General features: G+C 39.5%; 1 protein-coding gene across 9 annotated transcripts in view; it reads left to right on the plus strand.

The window, feature by feature from the left end:
• Nucleotides 1-25,176, plus strand: part of LOC127574826 (myelin transcription factor 1-like protein) — a 372,272-nt gene that overhangs the window by 11,246 nt on the left and 335,850 nt on the right. For 2 of the 9 annotated variants that reach the window (XM_052024231.1, XM_052024233.1), the window contains exon 2: nt 24,134-24,191. The exons of the other annotated variants lie outside the window; for them this stretch is intronic. The gene's annotated coding sequence lies outside the window, so the exon portion shown is untranslated. The remainder of the gene's footprint in view (nt 1-24,133; nt 24,192-25,176) is intronic. 9 annotated transcript variants of the gene reach the window in all.

The raw sequence follows: 25,176 nt of genomic DNA on the forward strand, positions 1-25,176 counted from the left end.
AAGCAGACTAGACACTAAGGGGATGTTTCTGAAGGCTGGAGAGTCTGTAAATAAGGGCTTCAGCCTCAGGATATGGGATATGGGATATGGGAGATGAAGAAAAACCTCTTCACCCAGAGTGCAGTGAGCCAATGGAATTCTCCATCACGGAAGGCAGTGGTGACCAAGTCATTAAGTATGTTCACAAAGGGGGTAGATAAACCTCTCAGTGCTGCCAAGATCACTGATGTAAGGAGAAGGTGGGAACAGGGTTCTGAAAATAATTATGTTGAAGCAGAGCAGGCCTGATAGGCTGAATGACCTATTTTCTAGATTTCTGTGAAGAATCTTTAAAGTGATAAGAAAAGTTGAAGCTGATTTGTGCACAGCAAATTTGCCTAAACTCCAATGTGATTATGATGAAGTGGAATTAATTAAGGGATAAATATTAGTCAGGACAACTGGGAGAACAACTCTGTTTTTTCTCAACATAGCAGTATCTGAGAAGGTAGGCAGACCTTTGGTTTAATGCTCCATGAGCAAGATGGCACTTCCAAAAGTGCAGTATTGCCACCAATACCACACTACAAAATTACATCACTTGATGTAGCTCTGGGCAATGCAGACTGGGAGAGGTCCCTGATTAGATCCCTGCTCTGTACAGAGTGAACAAAGGTAGTTGTGGGTTTCAACAACAGGCTGCAATATTCCAGCTGCAGGGATCAAGAAAACGTAGCCAAATTGTCATCAATTTCCTCAGTGGTTATGTGTGTGTGTGTGTGTGTGTGTGTGTGTGTGTGTGTGTGTGTGTGTGTGTGTGTGTGTGTGTGTATACAAGATAAAGGCAGTATCAAGTCCAATTATGAGCTTAGTTCAAAAGGCCCCTGTAAGCCTACTCTCCATAAGCAAAACTGAAGAAGGCTTTCTGAGCAGGGTACAGGAAGGATATCAATATGCAGACAACCAAGCCCCTGAAAATAGAATGCAGCAGAAGTGGTGATAAGGGGGTTGGAAGGAAGGTTTGTACAGGGAATCATAATTCCAGTTTTCCACAGATTCTGAATAATTGTAATTTTAACCAAAAATTACAATTTTAACCAAGCTCAAAATTAAATTGTAATATCAACCACCTATTAGGAACTTGGCCTAAGCAATGCAAAATCAGAATGCAATGTTTCATATAAAGCAGAGTAGAAATGTGTAACCCTTTCCCTAAAAGAGCTCTGGATGCTGGGAGAGCACAGTAGAAATTTGTAAATCTTCCCCTGAAATGGATGCTGAATCAAGACCTAGATTGATAGATCTTGGTTCAGTAAAGACATCGAGGAAGAACAGTAAAATTGAGTTGCAGGGAAAATCAGTCATAATCCAATTAAATGGCAGAGTGTGATTAAGGGGGTGAATGGCTTAATCTTGTTGCTTTTCCTCAATACTGTAGTATTGCTTTGGACTTGCAGTTGATGGGTCCACGGTTGTAGAGGAATTGTAACAAAGAATTCCAGTTTATGTTTAAGCTTGATCAGAGTAGCATTATGCTCAGATGCAGAAAACCAGTGGAGCATAAGAATCATGGAAAGTCATGAATAGGGTCTTGTGTATTCAATATCAGACTGAGGTTCTATGCAAAATTCCAAGAGGTTGCTATTCTATTGAGGCATTCCCTACTGTCACAGCTTCAGTATTAGAACTACAGATGTGCTGGAGGAACAATAAAAGTGGCTTCTCTCTCTGTTTCTCCAATTCTCCACCAGTGGTTTGGAGAACTCTTGTACAGAATGTCCAAGTTTGCTAATGGTTTGGTGGAACACCCAAGTAAAGCAGACAACCATTCAAACAATAGGGATCAATGTTAAGCATTGGAGTTTTCTGGACCTTTCTTTCTTTAGCAATAGATTAATTAACTGGCATTCAAAAAGCCAGGTTTGAAATCCCAACCTCTGATTTCTTTGAGCACAGCAGTGACTTTTGTTTTTAGTGAATGAGCTCAGTTTTGACAAAGTTACAGAACATGTATTTTCAGGGCAGGTAAAGATTGGCAATAACTCTTATCATCTCACCGTTTGCCTCTCTCATTGGGAGTAGCATTTACTGATAAGTCTGTGACCCAGACAGTCCCATTCTACTGGTTCTAAGGTGGTCTGGAGGTTGACGAGGAAAGAAGATGAAAAACTTGGCAAAGGTTAAATAATGGTGACAAAAAATATTTATAGAAAATACACATAAATAACCTTTGCATAGTAATTAGCTTTTAATTGAATAGTCTTTGCTAAATGCTCAAATATGATTTGAGTACTTTGAAAGTTAGCATCACTGGAATTAGTATTATAATATATGATAAGTTCAGCACCAAGTAGAAAACCTTGATGGGTAATATTGTAGAACAGAGATCTATAAATTTAAGACCAGATTATTTAGTGAGGATTCACGAAATTTATATTTATTTCAGGAAAATGTAGAAGTGGGGGGTGTTGATGGGCATGTGTGAGAGAACAGGTTACAGGGAAATTAGTGGGAGAACGGAACTGCTTTAAGAGCTGGCATAGACTCAATGGGCCGAATGGCTCTGTCGAAGTCTTAAGGAAATATACATGCATATGAAAAGTTTATTCTTTGTCAGCAGAGTTTGTTATACTTCTCAAGCAATTGCGTAGCAATCCTGCAAAAGTTCGATCAACTCCTGGCTGTTTCTTCACATTTTCTTCATTTTCTGCTTCATCCTGTCTGTGTTTTGTGGACTAGGAGGGTTGGAAGAAACTGTTTTCAGAGCAGTCATTTATTGGTGGATAAATCCTAAATTAGAACACCTGGATAAATTAGTAGGAGTAGCTTGAGATGGATCCAAATTTGAGATAGATGTGTCCCTCAGTTCTTTATTCTACATATCCACATTAGTAATGAAACCATAAGCTTTGACAGTCTTGTGAAGGATGTAACAGCTATGAAATCTTAACAGTTGTTGCGTGTGTAAGTAGCTAATAATTTGTACTTCAACCTCTGTTTCTGGTTTGTGCCTTCTGACTCCACTTTGCTGTGGCTAATGCCGTCATGGTGTTTACTGCATGACCAGCAGTTTTGACAGAGGGTCTAACAGGAAACACCGTCCTCTCATTTTGTGTCAGGAGCTGACTAACCTGCTTTGTACCCCCAGCACTTCCAGCTTTTCTTCTGATTCTCAGAAATTACTCAGTCTGCTCATGAAAACATTTGATCCCTCTTGCACATATGTTATGGCCTCAAATTACATGAAAGGTGGCGAATTCCTTAGCAATTTATCATTTGAGGAAGGTGATTGTCTGTGAGATGCGATGCCAGTTTGGGTCAGCAGCCTGATGGTCTGTGAAATATTGCATCATTTTGCATCATCAGCTTGTTGTGTCTGTCTGGGGCTTCACCTAGAGGCAGCTGCAACTAAGAAGTGATGACGCTAACAGAGGTTAAAATAAAAATTCACATGATATGAGAAATATTGATGGATGGCTGGAGATTACAGGCAGTAATTCAGTCTCAGGGTTCAAATGACAAACACATTTCCTCTGTGGTAAATTCTGAATAACGCAACAGGATTACTGCTTTGTAATCCGTTTGCCACCCACTCAGTTTTCTCCATATAGCACACTTCCAGGCAACTGTTAGAAATGCCTACTTGAAACAATGTTGTGACTTATGTTACATGCCACCTCCACATCATACTCTAGCCAGGGAAAAACCTGCTCAAATAGGCAGACCTGAATCCTGATTAATAGCGTTCAACTGTTTGTTAAATGCTACTGTTAGCAGAGAATAACTGGAATGGTTGGCTTTAAAACTTCATTTCACAACAGCTGCAGTTAAAGTGGTGTGAAGTTGAAGTGGTATGAGAACACATCCAATACCTGCATTCAATTCAGGTGCCTTCACACCTCATTTATGCTGTATGGTTTGTGGTGATGCTAAATTGCTCTGTAACAATGCAAGATATATGGTGAGAATGGATTGTAAAAAAAATTGTTTTCTATATGGCTTGTAAAGTCATTTGTGAGGAATTATTTTACAATACAATCCAGTTAATTACAATGGTTTAATATGGAGTTCAATTCAGGATAGCTTTGGAATTTATATTTGACTTATACATTTCTGCTCCACGTAAATGTGACTTGAATTGTTGACAGTCCCACTGCAGAAGGAGGCCATTAGCAGATTTTGCCTGTGCTGACTGTAAGAGTGTGCTTCCAATTGATCTCATATAGTTCTTTCCCTACGTCATTGTGAATACTCCCCTTGAAATATTTAAGATCCTCCCTTTGAAACTTGTGATTGAATCTGCTGCTGCCATCTCCATTTTGGGCAGCACCGTCAAATAATAGCTCACTGCATCATTTTTTTTCTTTAAATTCATGTTGCCCAGAAATTCCTGCATATCTTAGGATGAAAGTCCTGTACTCCCTCACCCTGCCATGGTGCAGATGAATTGGAACTTCAGCTGTTATGGTTACTGTCCCACTGCATTAGTGACAGAGGCCAAAAACCTCAGATGCCAAAGATTGGGCATTGTACATTTTCAGGTGAAAATGTGCTGTCTGGTCCTCAGGCACCATTGAACCTGCAGCAAAGGTGGGGTTTGTGGAGGAGGGATTGGGAACTGGCACTTTGTTTTGGGGAGGGAGGAGGGGGGAGAATGGTGGATGGGTGAAGGAATGGAACTCATACTGCAGGATCGGAAAGGAAGAAGCCAGTATTCTACTTAAGGAATCGGGGAGGAAGTGTGGGATTTGGATCTAGACTCTGGGATTTGGGTAAAGATCGGTGGAGGCTCAGTACAGTGCTGGGGTATGGGGGCCTAAGGGTGTGAGTGAATATTTACTTACATTGCAGGCCTCCCAGTTCAACACTGTAGATTTAAGACCAGTGATGGGCTTCCACAAGGTAACCTGGTCCAAGTTCCCCTGCAGTGTTCTTAAAGGAGCATCATGTATAGAATAACTATACCTAACATGGGAACGATGTCATGGGCACAACAGTGATTCTCAGCAGGAATTATCTGTGAAACTTCCCGATTGGTGGGTTAAATTGATTTTCAAATGTATAGTGGTGAAAGAAATGGAGACACGTGATCCAGTTTCTAGGGTGTTGCCCAGCGTGGCTTTGACAGTTAATGAACCTAAACATCCCCTGGTTATCAAATCTTCTGCCACTGGAAACAATTCATCATTATTTACTCCACTGAAATTCTTCATAATCTTGAATATTGAACATAATCTTTTACCTTTTCTGCTGTAAGGAGAACAGCTCATATTTAACAGATTAGTTACATAACTGAAATCCTTCCCCTCTAGACCAATTCCAGGAAATCTGCACTGGATCTCAAATGCATTGACATCTTTTCAAGTGTCCTGTTGGACGTGATAATTCAACTCTGTCTTAACAAATGCTTTGAGCATAATTTCCTTATGTTTGTTTTCTGTAGCTAATTGTTAATGGGAGTGAAATTTGTCCTTGATTTGCTGGCAGTAAACACTGAAAGGAAATGCATTTTGGAAGTGAAGTACAATATACAGTGACTATAGTGTTTCACATTCGATGTTGGTGTCCAATGAAATTTGTTCAACAAATCTGAAAGTATGGTTTTTATTTTTGCAAAATATTCACGGTTTATTTAAAACAAATATTAGAAATAAAGCATCAGAAAGAAAACAGAGAAAGCAGCAACATTAGCTCTGTTCAAAGGTTGCTGACATGACTCTGTTTCTCTCTCACTGTCTGATGTCTGAGTAAGTCCCACATTTTCTGTCTTATTTCCGATTTCCAGCATCTGTAGTATTTTGCTATTAAAAGAAGGCATTAGATAGACATTTTGCTTCCTGGAAACTTAGACCAAAAAGTACTAATATGTAGTCTAATGTTTATGTGTACTTATAGATTTGAATTTCTATGAAAAAAAGTTGCTAAAGAAATTGGGGACTTGTTATCTCCATTGCATATTCTGGATTTTTCGTGCCAGGTCCACCATGTATCTGGTACACAAAGCACAGAGGAGCCTAGACAAGTGTAATGGCATCTAATGGCATACACAGAATGTCTAAATGACATCTCCATGATCTTCAGTCATAGATGGGTGTGCCTTGGGTGGTTTGGGAGTCCTGCACAGAGATAGGCCTTCACAGAATGAAGCTTCTTTTGTTGTAAATTAACAAGGATATGCTGAACTTTAGAATTTGTTGGCTAGGAATCAGCTTCAAGTAGCCCCCACAGTTTAACCTAAATAATCTAAGGGGCTTTCTATCCCTCTGGTGCATTATCATCCAACCCGATCGTGATTTTTACACCAACCCCAGCTGATGATTGCGATGCCCTGAAGCAAGCTTTGGTCTCTGACCCTGACCAGCAAACTGGCTCCCCCCAGACCTCAACCTCCATGACTTGCAACACACCTCTTCTTCCACTTACTCAATGGCAGATGGCATGGAGGAAAGGTTCTCGAGCATGCCAAATGTGTCAGGGAAAACCTATTGTGTACAAGGGCTTGGAAAAATACATCTGTTGGCCTTCCACACACTACCATATAAACACATTGTTTCAGGTACCAAGTAATGTCTTGGTCTTAATATCACAGTTTTAGAGGCTGGCGACACAAGGTCTTATAGACAGTGAGGAGGAAGTGGAAACTACGGCACTTAATCCTGCATCCTGATTTAATGCATACTGCATTTGTGATACGTGATTTTGTCAAATGAAAAGATCCCACTATTCTGCCCTCTTATAAATATAAAAAGAATATAATATAACCTATGCAGAAAGCGTGGAACAGGGCCTGATGAAAGAGGTTACTTAATGAGGGATTTTGGTTTATGGTAAAGGTGAACACAAAATATGTTTTTAAACAGATTCTGCTGCATTTTGCTTCCTTCATTGAAATATTATGCTATATAGTCCTTCAGTTTTGTATTCTTGTGGTTTGGTGATGGTGAGATCCTTCCAAGGCACCCCAGGAGACATCTGCCACATTAGTCATTCTGCTATGTACATGCATCCAGCAAATGTCATTTGCTGTATCTGCAAGAGGGAAAAGCTCCATCACTTATCCAGGGAAAAGTGATATTGGGTTAGACAGAGTGAACATCTTTCACTGGATCACCATCACTTTCAGAAAGCAATGCATTACACACATTATTCATGTGACAATCACATCTCTTCATAACACAGCCTTGCCTTTCCTTAGTAGGTCGGACTTGAACTCAACTTTGTTTCAGGTAGGATATGCCCACAGGAATAATTTCATGAGCAGAGGAACACCATGGTCTTGGCAACAGTTTTCTCTCCTTTAGCAGCCACTTATGAAAAATATCATATAGCTTGGCCATAATAAATTATTGTATGCTTAATGTCATTTTCCAGAGGCTGTAACAGTTTTCACTTTAAGATTGTACAATGGTGACAAAACACTAAATTAAATGTGTGCAGAAGAATCAAATGACCAACCTTGCTATGGATACCAGCAAAGTTTTCCACATTTGCAGCTTGACGAGAGGAAGCCAGATGACTGCACTGATTCAGTATGAATCTCTGTCTGACACTTGTGATTTTATTGGAGGGTGTCCATCAGTTGTAAATAGTCAAGCAGCCTTATATACAGGAACAGAAAGGAGAAACGTTGAACAATGAGTCACTCATTGTCTTTATCATAAATTGCCCTTCAAAGATGGATGATATTTCCTTAAGAACTGCTGCCATGCTTTTCATGTCATCCTTTTCAAGTTAAGAATAAGAGATGGATTCAGCACCAATATCATTCTGCATTGACAGTTTCCCACATAGCCACTCTCTGCAAACTTGAACTCTTCCAAAACTCTGGTCTTCCTACCAACTGACCTTGGTTCACATAGACAAAGAGGTTCTGAGACTTGAAACCTTGACTCTGTTTCTCTTTCTACAGATGCTGCCTGACCTGCTGAGTGTTACCAGTATTTTCTGTTTTTATGCCTTGGCTGTCACTCTGGCAGAAATTGTCATGTTTTCATATCCCTCCACTGACTCGCTCCTTTTTACCTCTGTAACCTACTCTAAACCCTCTGTGCCCCTCTAATTCCCACCTCTTATCTACTCCAAATACAGTTTCCTCAACTGGCGTTAGCCAATCCTAGTGTCTAAGCTCTGGAATGTCATTCCTAAACCCACCTCGCTTTTTAACTCTCCCTCTTCCTTCAGGCCCTCTTCCTTTAATTTCTACTGAAAGATCATTGACCTGAAACGTTGACTCTGTTTCTCTTTTCACAGCTTCTGCCTGACCTGTATACTGGCATTTTCTATTTTTGTTTTAGATTTCCATCTCTGCATTTTATTTTGCCCCCAAAATCTACCTGCTTGGCTTCGCTTTGTCATCTGTCCTAATATCTTTCTTATGTGAATCGATGCCAAATGCTGCTGTGAAGTACCCTTGGATGTTCACTGCTATTAAACATTTTTTATAAATGCTTGTGTTGTTGGTTTTGCTACATCCATTTGTGCCTGCACTGCTCTCTCAGGTTTCAGGCCACAGTATAAGCATATAAGAGGCTATCCTCTTCTGATTAATTATCAATTAGAAAGCTTAATAAACTTCTGCATCTTTATGGATTTTTTCTTTAAAAAAAGTCTTTCTATTTTCTTGACAAAGCAAGGTAGTTCTGCCTGGTCTGCACAAATTAAAAAGTTACCATTAAGATATTATCCATGTTTAACGGTGGGGGACATGACATCTGTGTTGGAGGCTCAGCCTTTGTGTGTGTTCAAAATGGTAGTTGCAGGGTGTTTGATTATTAGGGGATTATACAGTTGTTTCATGTCATGGCACTGAGGTAAAAGGTCAGCTGTGATCTTATAAGTATGTGGGGCCACAAATAGGGATGAGGGGCAAAATAGTCCATTCCTGCTCCTATTTCTTCTATTATCAGAGGATATCTTATATGTGCATTTACCAGTCACTAAAATTCAGCTCACCAGTACAAAAAGGAATCAAAAGGATTAATGGAATGTTGGTCTTTATCTCAATGGGGTTAGAAAGCTAAAGTGAAGAAAGGATGATGCAGTTACAAACAGCCTTGAACAAACCACATCTAGAACACTGTGTTCAGTTTCCAGCACCAAACCTAGGACAGATACTTTAGAGTTGGTGATTCAGTGTAGATTTAGCAAAATGAGAACTGGAGTTTGAAGGAACTGGAGTTTTAAATCCGACAAGCGGTTTGAATTTTATTATGCTTAGAATTTTTTTTGGTAATCTAATAGAGGTATTTGAAACAGTATGGAGATGTTATAAGGTTGATGCCCAAGACCATTCCTTTTGCTAGGGGAATCCAAGTGGGCAGCACTGTGGCGTAGCCAGTAGAGCCGCTGCCTCGCACCTTCAGTGATCTAGGTTCAATCCTGATCTTTGGTGCTGTGTGGAATTTGCTTTTTCTCCTTGTAACCATGTTGGATTCCTCTGGTTGCTCCTGCTTCCATCCACATCCCAAATATACTCAGGTTGGTAGGTCAGTTGGCCACTGTAAATTGCCCCTGGTGTTGAAGGTGAGTGGTAGAATCTTGGGAAAGTTGATGGAAATGTGAGGAGAATAAAATTATGTGAGTGCATGTACTCAATGGGCCAAAAGGCCTGTTTCTGTAGTCTATTGCTGTATGACTCTAAAACAAGATAAAATCTCAAAAGAGTCATTTGGAATGAAATCATAAAGCATTTTCACACAGAGGGGAGTAGAAATCTGAAGCACCCTTTACCACCAGGCATGCTCAACCTGAAATATTTAAAACTGAGGTCAATAGATTCCTGTTAATTAAGAGCATCAAAGGGTGGGAAATGGAATTGTAAAGAACAGATCAGCTGTGATCTAATCAAGTATTTCAAGACTAACATCTTATTTTAGATCCTGATTTTGTAGAGAGATAAATAAAATCTGGATGGAATTTTCCTTTTGAATTTGTGGGTTGGTGATTAGTGGAATATGTGAAAAGAAGCTTACGATTTTTTGAAAAAAAAATTGATACCATAAAGCTATGGTATTAATGACAATACCATAATTCACGAATGTGATAATTAACTGCAGTGAAAATAAAAACTCAAAGTTATTGGAGTTAATTATCACTTTGTGCTTCTCCCTGTAAAACACATTCTAAGAGATATTTAAAAGCAAATTTGTGCGATAAATAAAACATCACACTACTGGCAGCACGTTATGGACATTCTGTCATGCGTGTAAACCCATCATAACTCACTCTTGCAGTACTCATGATTTACAGGTCATTCATGGGTGAGAGAATTTCCATGATGCATTTCTAGTGAACATAACTTATATATGTAACTTATGTAAATTTATTGTTACCACATGGATCCTGGCGTGATACTGCATCTAAAGGCTTTTCAGACTATAAAACTCGTGGATTTGTAATAAAGCTCATTCACCTTCAATCCTGATAGCCACTTGCAATGAAATTTAGAATAATTTTGCAATAAGTGTCCATAACCTCAAATAAAACTGTGCCTGAGGGTCCAGAATGGGAGGTAGTAAGTGTGGCTTCTGCACAGGAAATCCTGTATCTGCCTTATTAGCTGAACTGTTCAATATGCATCCAGGACACATGCCTGAAACTGCCATTAGGCTCATTGCATGTGCAGATAACGGGCCTAACATCTGCTTCAATGTCTCCCCCACCCCCCACATCCCTTCAAGTGTTTAGTTTTTGCTCACTGCCTGCTGTAGTAAATTCCTTCAGACGCACAACTGCCATATCAGGGTTGATTAAAGGAATTTCCGGATGCTGCCTCCTAAAAACCAAGTGTCAAGCACATCACTGCTGCTCCACCTTAAATGCACAATCCATTTCTTGCTCCCTCATGATGCCCCAGCTAGTTTCTGATCCAGATCTTACTTCACCAATCTCCACCCAGCTACCACAGTCCAACCCTGCAGCCATCTAGTTGTCTCTGGACAATACTCTGGTACTCAAAATTCCCCTGCGCTCCGTGAATGAAGCTATCATTCTAATTCACCATTACCAATCTCATTCAACTTGTGTGGTGCATGCCATAGAAGGACCTTACACCAACTCAGACACAGTCTATTTTCTAGGCTCATCCCATCATTTTAAGTAAACAGGCCTTTATGTAATCCTAACTCAGGAGAATTTCTCACAACTGCAGAAGGAATTAAATAATTACAAGCCGGTAGTATTTATACTATTGGATTTCTGGTCAAGACTGCTGTTACATAACCTGCAGAAGTATCTGATGTTATTACAGCCAAAAGCAATGATCAGCATTTAAATTCAGTGGGCACAATTAGTGCCTGAGCTAGCATAATGCCAACCTTTGACTGCAATATCTGTTATTTATTTGCCAGTAAATTGTGCACAGAATTTTGAATCTTCCACTTTCAATACACAGATGTGTACATATATGGTTTGTACTGATGCAAAACTACTTGACACTGTCCAAGTTAAACCCAGGAAGGCCATCTGATGTTGTCTTGCCTCAACCCAAATAGATGCACATCATTTAACAGGTGTATTTGTAGATATTGTCAATTCTGCTGATGGCTTACTAGTACCTAGGAAAAAATACCCACACAAAATATGCTGCAAAGCACAATATGCATTCTCACTGGATGGAGTTTCTTGTTTGAATCTATGCATTTTGAAATTGCTTACTAAGTGGTTGAAAAGTTTCTCAGTGTAAATTTGTGCTGATTGACATTTTTATATGGCATTCCTACCTGATCTAATCATTGTTATAGCACAGCAAACATGCCAGAGATTGAGGTATTCACTACTAACATAGGTCATTCTATCCATCCCAGCCTCATGCCATTGCAATGTGCTTGGTGTCCAGAATATACAGGGGGCTTTTATCTACAAGGGAGCTCCACTTACTTCTACATCCGTCTGTGCTTCTACTTTAGTCTCAGCTCTCGGGAGGCTGAGACTTCTCTTTGGTTTTTCCAGTTCGTTCCCGATCAGTGAAGGTGGCCTCTGATGAGTTGTGTAATCCAATAAGTGTTTGTCGTCTGGATCTTCAGGATCCTTTGGGAGAGAGAAAAGTTAGATATTATAAGGAGGCTTCAGAATTTATATGACATTCAGAAATACAATAACCGCATGCATACTGGAACACTTTGGTATTTTAAGCTCTCACTAGAAATTCATAGCAAGTTTTTCAACCATTATTTTTATCCAAATTTCTGATCAATTTTAGTGCAGTCCTTAAATGCATGGCATAGATTCCCTACAATTAAGCTCATTAGGTCACATTTTATGACCCTTAAGGTGAAAACTACCATAGTGATTAAAGGTCATTGACTTGAAATGTTAATTCTGCTTCACTTTCCACAGAATGCTATCTAAGTGGCTGTCTATTTCCACCTATTTCTTTTTATTTCAAAACCACCAGAGTTTTCACTGGAGACACAGAGAAACTGCAGATGCTGGAACACGGAGCGAAAAACAACTGAAGGAGTTCAATGGGTCAGGCAGCATCTATGGAGGAAAAGGCATGGTTGATATTTTGGGTCAAGAGCTTACATCAGGACATTTTCTTTTGGTGAAGATGATTATTGATTATTGATTATTTCTTTATTTGTCATTGTACTGTTGCAACAACAACACAACGAGATTACGATGGCACTCTCTTGCCTAATAAAAACCAAAACAGTAAATTGATAAGAACAATTATAACTATAAAATAAAACAAACATATTTACACAAATATAAAATATAAAAAAAATAAAAAGGCAGTGTGCAAATGAACCATGATAATAATAATAATGATAATCAGCAGCATATCAATATCAATATATTAAATAACACCATGATAAGTCCAGCTGGTAAAGGGGGGAAGACATAGTACGTGTATGTATGTATGTATAGGAGGTGTCAGTCCATGTTCAACAATTTAACAGCTTTGGGAAAAAAAAGCTGTGTTTCAGTCTTGTAGTGTGTGCATGTATTGTCCTGTATCGCCTACTAGAGGGGAATAGTTTAAAAAGGTAGTGAGCAGGGTGAGCTGGTTCTCGAATGATGTTTAAAACCCTGCTCCGACATCGAGCCTGATAGATGTCATCCATCGCTGGTAACTGAGCCCCAATGATGTTTTGGGCCGTCTTGATGACCCTCTGCAGAGCCTTCTGCTCCTTCCTAGTGCAGCTGGCATACCAAGCAGTAATGCTGTATGTCAGGATGCTCTCCACCGCAAACTGGTAGAAGTTCACCAGAATGTTCTGAGACAGTCTGGCTCTCCTCAATTTCCTCAAAAAATAGAGGCGTTGCCTCTAAGATGAGGCAGTGGGGCTCAAGGAATTAGAAGCTGTCAAAATGGTGGAGGGCATGCGGGGTGTCATAGCTGCAGGGTCTTCACTGGAAACATGGACCATCCCTTTGCCTCCACAGATGCTGTTCAATCCACTGACTTTCTCCAGTGACTTGTTTTATTGCTCTAGTTTTCTGTGGTTTGTTCAGGCTCTATATTCCTTTAGCTCCCTTGTGATGTTTGTTGCATTGTCTGGGTGTGTCAATTTCTTTGAAGATCTTGATTCAGGTTATGGAATTGGTTCCTCATTTCTCAGGCTTTATCCAGAGATTATAGTACCCAGTTTGTTACCATCTGTCAGGAATGCTGGTACTGGGTGGATTGGGATAGTGTACTGCCCATAACTTTCTGATGACGATACTTTGATACAGTACACTTTTTATGTTTTCGTATTATATTTTAAAAGTTTCTGAATGACATACCCAGACTATCAGACAAATTTGCCAGGAAATTGGACTCATTTGTGCTTATTTTTGTGTGTAAATCCTGCTTAGAAACCATTTTACTACTGCTTTACTATGTGCACCCATGTTTCCTGATTAAGTCCCTAAGCAAATGCATGGGCAGGACTTCATCAGGAAGTTGGACCAGGCATTTCCTGTCACGATTCACTCTAATAAATGTTTCATTTCCCTAGAGAAGTCTGGGCATATGATAATGCTATCAGCACAAGCGATTCATTTTACTTACTTAACAACAAAAATTAGATTGAGGTTGTAATTTATGATCTTTGTAAATAGCTCACTATAAACTATGGGCACATTATGCTAAAAGCAATAAACTCTACAGGAATCTAAGAGACTCCCAATACATCATTTGATATGTATAAAAGCATCTCCTGTATTTTTAATTTTTTTTAAAAATTGGCCCTGGTTGACTTCTGAAAAGATTGATCCTTCTGTGATCTGTGGACTTGCTGGGTGCTGCTCATCGCAAGGGCTGGCTCACTCAATAGTCAGATGGAGCTTTCCCCTGGGAAACCCATACATCATTATTCTCACCCATCCCTATTTTCCTTTTACCTCTATTTTTCCATGGTCCTTCTTCTCCCAGCAAGCTGCTGTGGGGAGGTATCCTTAGAAGTGCTGGCCCATTTCCCATATTGTGGAAGATACCATCCAAGAAGTAGCAGTACCTGTGAAACGTGCAGGCCAACTTTTGATGTTCTTAAAGGGGAATAAACAATGACAATGGTTTCTTAAAGCAGGTCTATCCCAATTTCACAATTTTTTGTGATTTCTGATTTAACATTAGTACCAGATGGAAAACCCATTTAGTGCACCTAAAATACCTTAACACCAATTTCTAAGAAATTATGTGATAATGTGATCAAAAGGACAATTCCCAGATAATTACCATGAGGTGTGATGATCATAAGGTGGTTTCAGTTCCTTTTGCCAACCTCATTCTGTCATAATGTGCATGTTGGATGAACAGTTCTCCCATTGAGGGGCTGAACCAGTGATTCCTGGGAATCCATTTTAACAAGTACAAGTGCTTGTGTTATTACTTGTCACCAGAGACCATGTGTAGTTGCATTATATATTGTTCAGTTAACAGTCAGAGAACATTGTTATAAATTGACCAAATGAGAGTCCTGTCAAATATTTACATGCCATGACAGAGAAGAAAGCTGCATTGTATTTGCATGTGCCTCAGTCAACAAAATTGTGGTTTGGTTTGCTGCACTATGTGCACATTCTAGAAGCGCTTAGAATGTACCCATTGAACAAGCTTTTGATCAGCTTCCCTAGTAAATCTTTATCTAACTCTGTGTCAAATTTTGTTTGATGATACCCTTGTGAATCAGGGTGAGAAGTTTTACCAAGTTAAATGCATTATTGTATAGATATGATTTGTTTTAATTTGCATTTTTACATAAACTTTCTACATGTTTAATGTGATCAAAGTGTGCTGTTGTTGGAATGGTCATGTCTTGTAGTTAAGTTGATCATTCTTCTATCCTTTAAAAAGTAGTTCTTAAATTTCATGGAAGGTGATAGAGTCAGAATGATACCTGATTGCATGGTGCATCACAGGACATGCAACCATTAAAGCTGGAAGCAATTTTGTAAAAAGTGATTTAGATTGGTCAAAATGCATTTATCTGTTCACCCTGCAGTGACGGTTTTATATATTTGGAATATTTTTATGAATGTACAAATACTACAAAACCTGAAATGAAAATAAAGCACTTGGATGATCAAGCCTATTTCTTTTGGCAGCCATGTGCAATTTGTCCTGTCATGAATTCTTTCCAAGCTATTTAATTTCCTGAGGGATAGCTCTTCAAGGGCTTCCTCCTGCCTTCAAATGTAAATCAAGCAAACTCCAGAATGTGTAGCAGGCTTTACTTTGTGGATTGAGGAAAAGAATATTTGAAGGTCAAGAACTCAGCCCTGCCACAAAACCCTGGGTCTGCCAGGCAGCAGCGATTCCTGCCCTCCTGTGCTTCTGAGAGTGGACTACCTACATCAGGCACTTCATGGAAATGGAAAAATAAAACCAACTTTGGTTTGCTCATTCTTCCAGTAAATATGGAGGATTTCACAGAGGCAATGTTCATGTCCTCTCGCAGGCCAACATCCAGAGTATTGAGGCCCAAGTTACATTCAGTCAGCTGCATTGGGCAGACCTGTTGTTTGCATGCCCAATGCACTAGACTCACAAAATGGGCACACCATTCCAAGCTCTATCATAGGAAGAGATTGCCAAGTGAATAGAGATTGCCAAGGATCTGATCAAAGCCACCTTGAAGAAATACAATATCCCTACTGACTTCTGGGTGTCTCTGGTCCATGACAGCTCAAAGTGGAGAAGGAGCATTCAGAGAGCATTGAGTTCAAGCAGTGGGGCACACTGAAACCCTGAATAACCAGTGCACCAGCCTACAAGCTAACCACCCAATCATCCATCAGTTACCTGTCCCATCTGTAGAAGAGTCTGTAGTTCCCACATTATTCTCATCAGCCACCTCACAAAACTGGAGTCATCCTCAATCTCAGGCTTAAGAATTAAAAGAAATATATTGTTAATTTTCAACCAGGTACATTTATTGAACAATTTTTTATTGTTTCAGGTGCTCAGTAACAATCATGGTCCACACATCCTTTAGTCATTGGTATCTGCCAATCTCGTCTCAAACCAGATTTTCAACTGTCACATTTTAGATGTGTTATTCTTAGATATCAATTCCTGGCAAAGGACATTTTGGGGAGGGAGGTTGGAACTCAGTGAGGGATTCTAGTAAAACCATAAATCACCAGTGAAGGGCTGAACCAGTGATTCCTGAAAATCCACTCTTACAGTAACAAATACTTGTGTCATCACTTCTCACCAAAGCCAATGTATAATTGTACTTGTATATTTCTTTGTTAATGCTGATTGTTAACTGTTAGAAAACATAGTTTCGAGTTAAAGAAATGAGAGTCCTGTCAAATGTATACAAGCAGAGTCAGAGATCAACGTTATTTCGTATTTTTATGCAATGCCTCTATCGGTGTAACAAGGGTAATGTTCGCTGGGGCATCTGCACACTTTAGAAGCATTTTACCTCACTCTCCTCCTTTATTGTGGTGTTTCAAATGTATGTTTTTGAGCAAGCGTTTATTCATCTTCAGCAATTTATGAATGTCAGTAGGATCCTGAGACTGAATCTTTTGTTCCCTTATCAGCAGCTAGTATTTTCTCTAATGCTATTAACTATATTTGAGTTAGGGAAATGAAACCTAGAGCTTCTATTCTGTTTCTGACTGAGTTGATGAGTATGTTAAGAGGTGTGGTGGTGCATATGTGGGGTGGCCTTTGGGGTCTATTGCTGCAGTGTTGAGAATATCAAAACTGATCCTAAGAGCCCCAAATAAGAATAATTATTCACAGCATAACAGTTGCTCTCTTAAAAATCATACACTTGCTAAGTACCGTAATTCTTTCAGCTATACCTTGCTTACCATTCATGATAAAGAGTATGGCAGAGGAGATAGATGGTGGTAGAAGGAAACTACACAAGGGAACTGATCCCACCCCCAACAAATCATGGTATCTTACCTTGACCACATCATTATCTAATTGAAGCCTGTTTTTCCTCTTATCCTGGAGTGCCTCCTTATTTCAAAGTTAATGATGAAAAGGCAGCATGATACTTTGACATGAGAACATGGCAATTGAAAACACACAATCCATTTTTCTTGCTTTTCTCCCTAAATCAATCTCTTCCTTCTTACTCTTTTCCCCGTCTCCACTCTGCCTTTGAATTCACTGACATAACATCATCACTGAGTGTCTTTAAGCTGGTGATCTTTTAGTGAGACCAGACGGAGATGGTCATGGTGGGTAAAATGTTGAGTTGTTCTTTTCTCACTCTAGGCACTTGCTTACAGGGATCACTAGATAATGACTATGATTGGAAATACCCTCTTCCCTGAGCCATTGAGATCCTCTTCAGTGCCATTTTTTCTACGATAGCTTAATTATTCATGCTTTCTTGTGACACTTCTTCTTTTATCTTACGCTAAGCACAGAATCTATTCATCTGAACATCACCTTCAACACCAGCTCTGTTTCCTTTCTTTATTGACAATCCTAATCATGCCCATTAAGTTGGTGGGAGCTACACTGAGATACAGAAATTGATTCAACAACCCCCTTGATTTGTGCATGGCAAATTTTGCTGGTTATTCTTGCACTTCCCCCTGTTAGGTCCTTTTCTGTGGCAAAACAAGATTCATTGAATCAAAGTAAATAATGGCCCAAGCCTCTTATATTAATAGGGATTGGGCATTGTCAGCACCAATGAATTTCCACGATAGAATCAAGATTGATTATAACAAATTTCAACCAATGCAATATTTGTTAATATACAAACTCTTTAGCACAGGGGGAAGACTCAAGAGACTGCAGATGCTGGAATCGGGAGCAAAAAACAAGGTGCTGGAGGAACTTAGAGGGTCAGGCAATATCTGTGGAAGGTTTTGACCCGAAATGTCATTTCTCCATTTTCCTCCACAGATGCTGCCTGACACATTGAGTTCCTCCAGCATCCTGCTTGTTGCTCGATGGTACAGGTATTTTCTCATCTGATTTGTCCAATGATTTCCATCAGTCAAATTGTGTGAGGTGCATCTTTTACTTTACATCTTGCACACCACTAAGGCCGCTCCCCGAGTAGATTTTGGCTACAGAGTTATAATGTTTCTGTCAAATTGTGACAGTTTCTGTCACAATAACCAGCATGACTCCATACCTTTCTGTTTATTGATCATATGCTTGGCATGAAAGTGTTCTGTGGTTACCAAAGAACTGTCAATGACTCTACTCATTTGAATGAGACAGCATGAATCTGTGAAAGAGGATTCATCTGACAAACTTTTGCAATTTTGCTGCCATTGGATATAGCCTTAGTGGTCTGTGGAAGAAAAATTTGGGACATCTGTGAGGCAGTTGAAGATGTGGAAGTGTCTGTGATTCTTCAAAACTGTGAAGCTGGGAGAGACATAAAGATGTAGATTGGAGCTAATGGTCACCATTGTATCATTGTGTTCTTGAGGGGTGCAAAGCCTGGGCTTGGGGTTCCATGTGTGAAGGTTAGCAAAGTAGGTTTCATTAGGAGAAAGGTAACACCCAGATGTTGCCCATTTCCCATATGACACTGCACAGATGTAGATTGTGAGCACATCCAGTGATATCTCCACACACTCTAATCTGATAACGCTCTGATGTCTCCTTGAAGCTCTAGCACTGATAGGCAAGGTCAATGAAGTCGGATTTATGAGCTCAGCATTTGAGCTGGGTCTTTCTTGCAGTTCTGTTTTTCTCCCAAAATATCTTACCAAGTCCTTCCTCCTACAGCTCTGTAAAGGAAAACTGGTGCTTCTTTGAAGTTGCAGACTTTGTTATCTTTTTCCTTTGAAATTTTTTGGATCTGAAATGCTGACTCTGTTTCTCTTTCCAATGATGCTGTCTGAACTCACTTATAGGACAGACCTCATATATTTCATTCCTTACCTGGAGGAACCAATAAAACATCCTTATAATTTTTACTGTATGACTAGAATTCAAATTACTGGATTAGAACATAAATGGGAGCTGAAGCACAGACAGGAGGAGATGGAGAAGACCATGACCCTTGATCCCTAATGAGGAAAATAACATTAAGATTACAGAGGTGATCAAGGAGATGAGGGATGATGAAATCAGGACTCTCCCACCACTTCAATATCCTCACCAATTCCCACCCCCATTCTGCTGAAATATAGTGAAAGACTGAATTGTGCCTTATACTGAAATGCTGTATTATAAGTCAATTGACAAAATAAACAATTAATAAAATAAAAGAGAGGCTGAACCCTGTCCCTCTATTAAGTGGTGGGAGAGCTCCGGTTTCACCATCTCTCACTTCCTCAATTGTCTCTGTGACCATACTCTTGATGATATTTTCCTCGTAAGGAATCAAGGGTCTTACTCTTCTCCCTCTCATCCTGTATGTGCTTAACCTACCATTTATGCTATTGCCTTGTAATTCTAATTGCAGAGTCTCTTCACCTCCAGATGCACTCTTAATTCATTGACTTCCCGTCCCTAATACTTTTCCAGCAAAAAAAAACAGTTCCATCATAGGCATACATTTGTTACTCAGCAGCTCTTACAAAGTAACATCATGAGTTGTACTCTGGAGTGATTTACAATTAAGATAATATAGATAAGATAGGACATCTTTATTAGTCACATGTACATTGAAACACACAATGAAATGCACCTTTTGTGTAGAGTGTTCTGGGGGCAGCCCGCAAGTGTCTCCATGCTTCCAGTGCCAACATAGCATGCCCACAACTCCTAACCTGTATGTCTTTGGAATGTGGGAAGAAACCGGAGCACCCGGAGGAAACCCATGCAGACACGGGGAGAATGTACAAACTCCTTACAGACAGCGGTCGGAATTGAACCCGGGTCGCTGGCGTTGTAATAGCATTGTGCTAACCGCTACACTACTGTGCCTGCCATATTGTGGGTCAAGGTCAGTACACGCAGACACAGATACAAAGGCATAGACACACAACCAATGCCTTTGTATTTACAGATTCATAATATGATTGCTCCCTTGACTAGGAATATGGGTATTAAATTCTGCCACAGGAGAAGAAAAATACTGACCATTGCCTTCAGCAAGCAGGTTAAACTAATCCAATAATCATTTTTAAAAGTAGCAAACTTGTTTAACATTCTGTTGAATCTATAACAGTATATTAGCTTTTTTCTCCTTTTTATTAAAGTCAGCATGATTTTATGATGATTTTATGGAAGGGAAATTGCATTTGATGAATCTACTGGTTTTCTAATGATGTAGTTAGCAGGGTTGTAGGGAAGCCAGTGGATGCAGTACAACCAGATTTTCAAAAGGCTTTGATAAGGTGCCACATGGAAGGCTGAAAGACAAAATAAGGGCTTAGGTAGTTGGGGATAACATATTAACATGGATGAAAGGACAATTGGTAATTGGTTTATTGTTTTCACATTTACCGAGATACAGTGAAAAGCTTTGTTTTGCATGCCATCCAGACAGGTCTTTCCTAACATCAATACATCAAAGTAGTACAAAGGGAAGAGCAATAACAGAATGCAAGATATAGTGTTGCAGTTACAGAGAAAGTGCAGTGCAGGTAGGTAAATAAGGTGCAAGGGCCATGACGAGATAGATTGAGAGATCAAGAGTTCATCTTTATCATACAAGAGGTACATTCAAGAGTCTTATAACAGCAGATATAAGCTGTCCTTGATTCAAAAAGAGAGAGTAGAAATAAATGGGCCATTCTCAGGTTGACAGACTTTCACCAGCTGGAGATCACAAGGGTGAATGCAGGGACTTCAGCCATTTAATGACTGAGATAGAGGGAATGGGTATGATATGTCCAAAGTTACCATGCTAATTGAGAAAATAAGATGCAAGGAGGATGTAAAATATATATGCAAATGGAAAAAAATTAGTGGACAGAATAAAGTGGTGAAGTATGAGACTATTCACTGATAATAAGAATAGAAAAACAGAACATTTTTCAGATGGTAAGAAACTAGTAAATGCTGGAATACAGAAGGATCTTGGTGTGCTGGTTTTGAAACACAAAGGAGACATGCTCTCAAGTAATTAGGAAGATAAATGGGATGTTGGCCTTCACTTGGAAGGGTATTGGAAAACACGAGTAAGGAAGTCTTTCTGGAATTGTATGTGGCTTTGGTGAAATGACAGCTGGAGTACTGTGTGCAGTTTTAGTCTATGAACATAAGGAAGGATGTATTTGCCTTGAAGGAAGTGCAGCTGAGGTTCACTAGATTCCTGAGATGAAGCAGTCATCTTAAGAAGGCAGACTGAATAGGATAGCCTTATATTTTCTGGAATTTGGGAGAACCAGAGATGATTTCATTAATGTTCTGAGAGAGCTTCTCTGGGGAGGTGTTGAGTGTTTCCCTTGGATAGATGCTCTAGAATAAGGGGAAAAGGGATCATTCATTTTGGATGGAGTTGTGGAGAATTTTTTTTTACTCAGACAATAAAAGTTTGGAAATTTCCACCCAGGGATCAGTGTTTATGCGGTCTTTCAGTATATTCACCAGTGATATTGATAGTTTTTTTTCCTTAGGGAATTATGGGTTATGAGGGTCCAACTGGAATCAAGGATCAGTTTTTATCTATTGATGGAGCAGGGTCATGGGGCTGTTTGATGTTCACCTACCCTTCTTTCTCCTGATTTTATGTCGATGAACTTCATTGGTTGCATATATTTGTATGTGCGCCTAGCATCAGTAGATAATGAGCTGAATCTCATTGGTTAATGCCAATTAGCCCATAGAAACTGAGCCATTTGAGTGACATTAAGGTCCAGACAGCGTCATAGAGCCATACAGTCCAGAAATAGACTCTTTGGCCCAATTGGTCCATGACAACCAATTCCCATCTAAGCTAGTCCCATTTGACTGCATTTGGCCCATATCCCTCTAAACCTTTCCTATCCATGTACCTGTCCAAGTACCTTGTAAATGTTGTTTATATACCTGCCTCAACCACTTCCTCTCGCAGATCATTCCATATACTGACCACCCTCTGGGTGAAAAGGTTGCCCCTAAGGATCCTATTAAATTTTCCCCCTTTACCTTCAACCTAAGCCTTCTAGTTCTTGATTCACCAACCCTGGGAAAAAGACTGTGTGTATTGATCCTATCTATGTCCCTCATAATTGTATACATGATTCTTCTATGCTCCAATGAAGAATGCTACCAACCTGCTCATCCTCTCTCCATAACTCAGTCCCTCGAGTCCCAGCAACATCTTTGTAAACTTCACCTGAACTCTTTCCAGCTTCATGACATCTTTCCAATAGCAGGGTGACCAGAATTGAACACAATATTCCAAATGTTGACTCACCAGACCTCTGTGCATGTTCTGTCAAATATGGAAATCCTGGACTTACTGACAGATTCAGAATGGCAAATCTGTCAGATTGGTTCATCGGTAGATTCCAGCAGTAGACAGAATCTTGCTGCCTGAACCCCAGGAGAACAGTGGGGAATCCCACATGGTTCCTTGTTCAAGATCGCAAGAACACAAGATCACCAGAAAATAGGAGCAGGAGCAGGCCACTCGGCCCCTCAAGATTGTCCCACCTTTCAGTAGGACTTTGGCTAATGTATTCTGGCCTCTTCTGTGCCAGTTCCCCATCAACCTGAATTCCTTTATCTTTCAAATATTTATCTAACTCCATCATAAATGTATTTAATGATCTGGCCACCAGCTTCAGGGCAGAGAATTCCAGAAATTCACTACCTTCTAAGAGAGGAAATTCTTATGCACCTCAGTTTTGAATGACTGGCCCCTTAAAGTCCAACATGGAAGCAAAGAGAGAGGGGAAATTACCTTTAAAAAATATATTTCTTTTTAGTTTAATGTTTTTAATTTATTTGTGTTTTTAAGTTTATATTTTTAAAATGTAATGTATTTTTTAAAAAAATTATTTCAATTTCAACAGGTTCATATATTTCTCAGTATCAGAGACATTTAAAAACTATTGAAACCTCTTGCAGCTCTTACAGCCTGCAAACCTGGGCATTAAGGTCTGCCAGTCACTGCTGAGAGCACACTGCTGGAATCTGGGATAATAAGAGGCAACAAGATGAATCCTTCACATTTTGATCAGGGTGTGGGTGGTTCAGAAGGAATGTTTGGATTGGGGTTACTGGGGCAGTGGGTTCCAATCCAATAGTTTAATTACGATTGTTGGCACTTAAAGTGACCTTTGATTTCAAATGAATTCTCTGGTATAACAGGTGTTATGTTGCCATAAAAAAGCTACAACACAGTATTGTATTGAGGTATTGATCATATTCTGAGTGCATAATGCTTTGTTTTAGAGAAAAACTGGATTAAGTTTTCAGTAATTTAAAGTGTTAGAGATCCCAAGAAGCTTTCTCCAGGAACTTATTGCCTCTTTCAATTAAGTGTTTGAAGACCTATAATCTTACAGTTTCCAATTTGAAGGTGGTGCACTTCCAGAAAGTAGAATTAGTGAAGGAAACTTCTCTTCCTTGCATTTAGTGTGGATGGGCCTCACAAAAGCTCATGACTCAGTTTGTGATCTTAATATGTGAACTCAGCTCTGTGAGTATGGACCCTAGTTCCACCATTCCAACTTGCAATATTGTGGCATGCATTGATGACAACTTTTTGAGCATAATATGGTAGCAGGGAAAGTCATCAAGTGACAGAACATACTCAGAAAAATTAGCTTATTGGAGCACCAGCCATTTTACATTGTGTATGTTTCTAATTAGATTTAAGTTCCCATTATGTTAACTTTTCAGATGATGCCAAAATAGCAGTACAGAATGAACCTACCATCATTGACTTAAACTTAAGTTGGTGAGTATTTATTGTTGTTGTTGTGAAACATTTTCTATAGTGAAACTTCTAATTAAGCTGAAAGGTGTCAGTGCCTTTGACTAAAATTCCTTGCCACTTTTGCCAGCATTAAAGATACTCAGGTCAAAAATCATACCTGTGAAAGTTTCTAAACCCCAATTACAAAATAATTTTACAACAATACAAGTGTTTAGGTTTCAGCCAACCACACCAACTACCCATAGGAATGTCTGGCATAAATTGTAAATTTAATACAAATCTGTGGGTACTTTTGTGTAACTTCATTCATTGGAAATTCACATTGACACTGGTCAGACAAACTTATTTTCTTTCTGGCCTGTGCAGAGGCTAAAAATGTATGTGTTCATCTTGTGAGTTTAGATGAAAACCATTGAGATGAAAGGATAGCACACTAAACTAGTGCACACTGAATTACCTTCCCATGCTGCTTTATAGTATCTTTTTAACATTACCAATCAATGATCAGATGATATCATAACCAATGAAATCCTCTAGATAAAAGCCTTGCTCACTTGCCTCACATTTAGTTCTGCTTTCTCACTGTGTACTTTTGTAATTCTGCTTTCATTCATGCTGAATGGAGAAAGGTCCACAAATTCACTGAAAGAAACTGGAAGCAGCTTTGTGAGAAACACAGAGGGATGTGTTGAAACACAGTGAAGGAAATGACCTTTGGCTGGGTCATGAGGAGTTTGAACTTGAGTGGCTCTGCTCGTCTTCAGCTTTTCTGGAGCCAGGAATGTCTCATTCAATGCACCAGGCCCTGACAAAGCTAAGTTAACAGGAACTCCCTAAATATGGAGTGCCAACTCTATGTCTGGCTCCCATGATGACAATTCCCATATAAGGAAAGTAGTAAGTCCAAGGATCTGACAGAGACACAGCACAACCATTGTCAGGTGGATTCTCCACCACATGTCATGGCAAGTTTCTGCCAGAATCCTTTGAGAGCTTTGTGTGTGAA

Source organism: Pristis pectinata, chromosome 10 (assembly GCF_009764475.1).
Source record: "Pristis pectinata isolate sPriPec2 chromosome 10, sPriPec2.1.pri, whole genome shotgun sequence".
In the NCBI taxonomy this organism is placed as follows: domain Eukaryota; kingdom Metazoa; phylum Chordata; class Chondrichthyes; order Rhinopristiformes; family Pristidae; genus Pristis; species Pristis pectinata.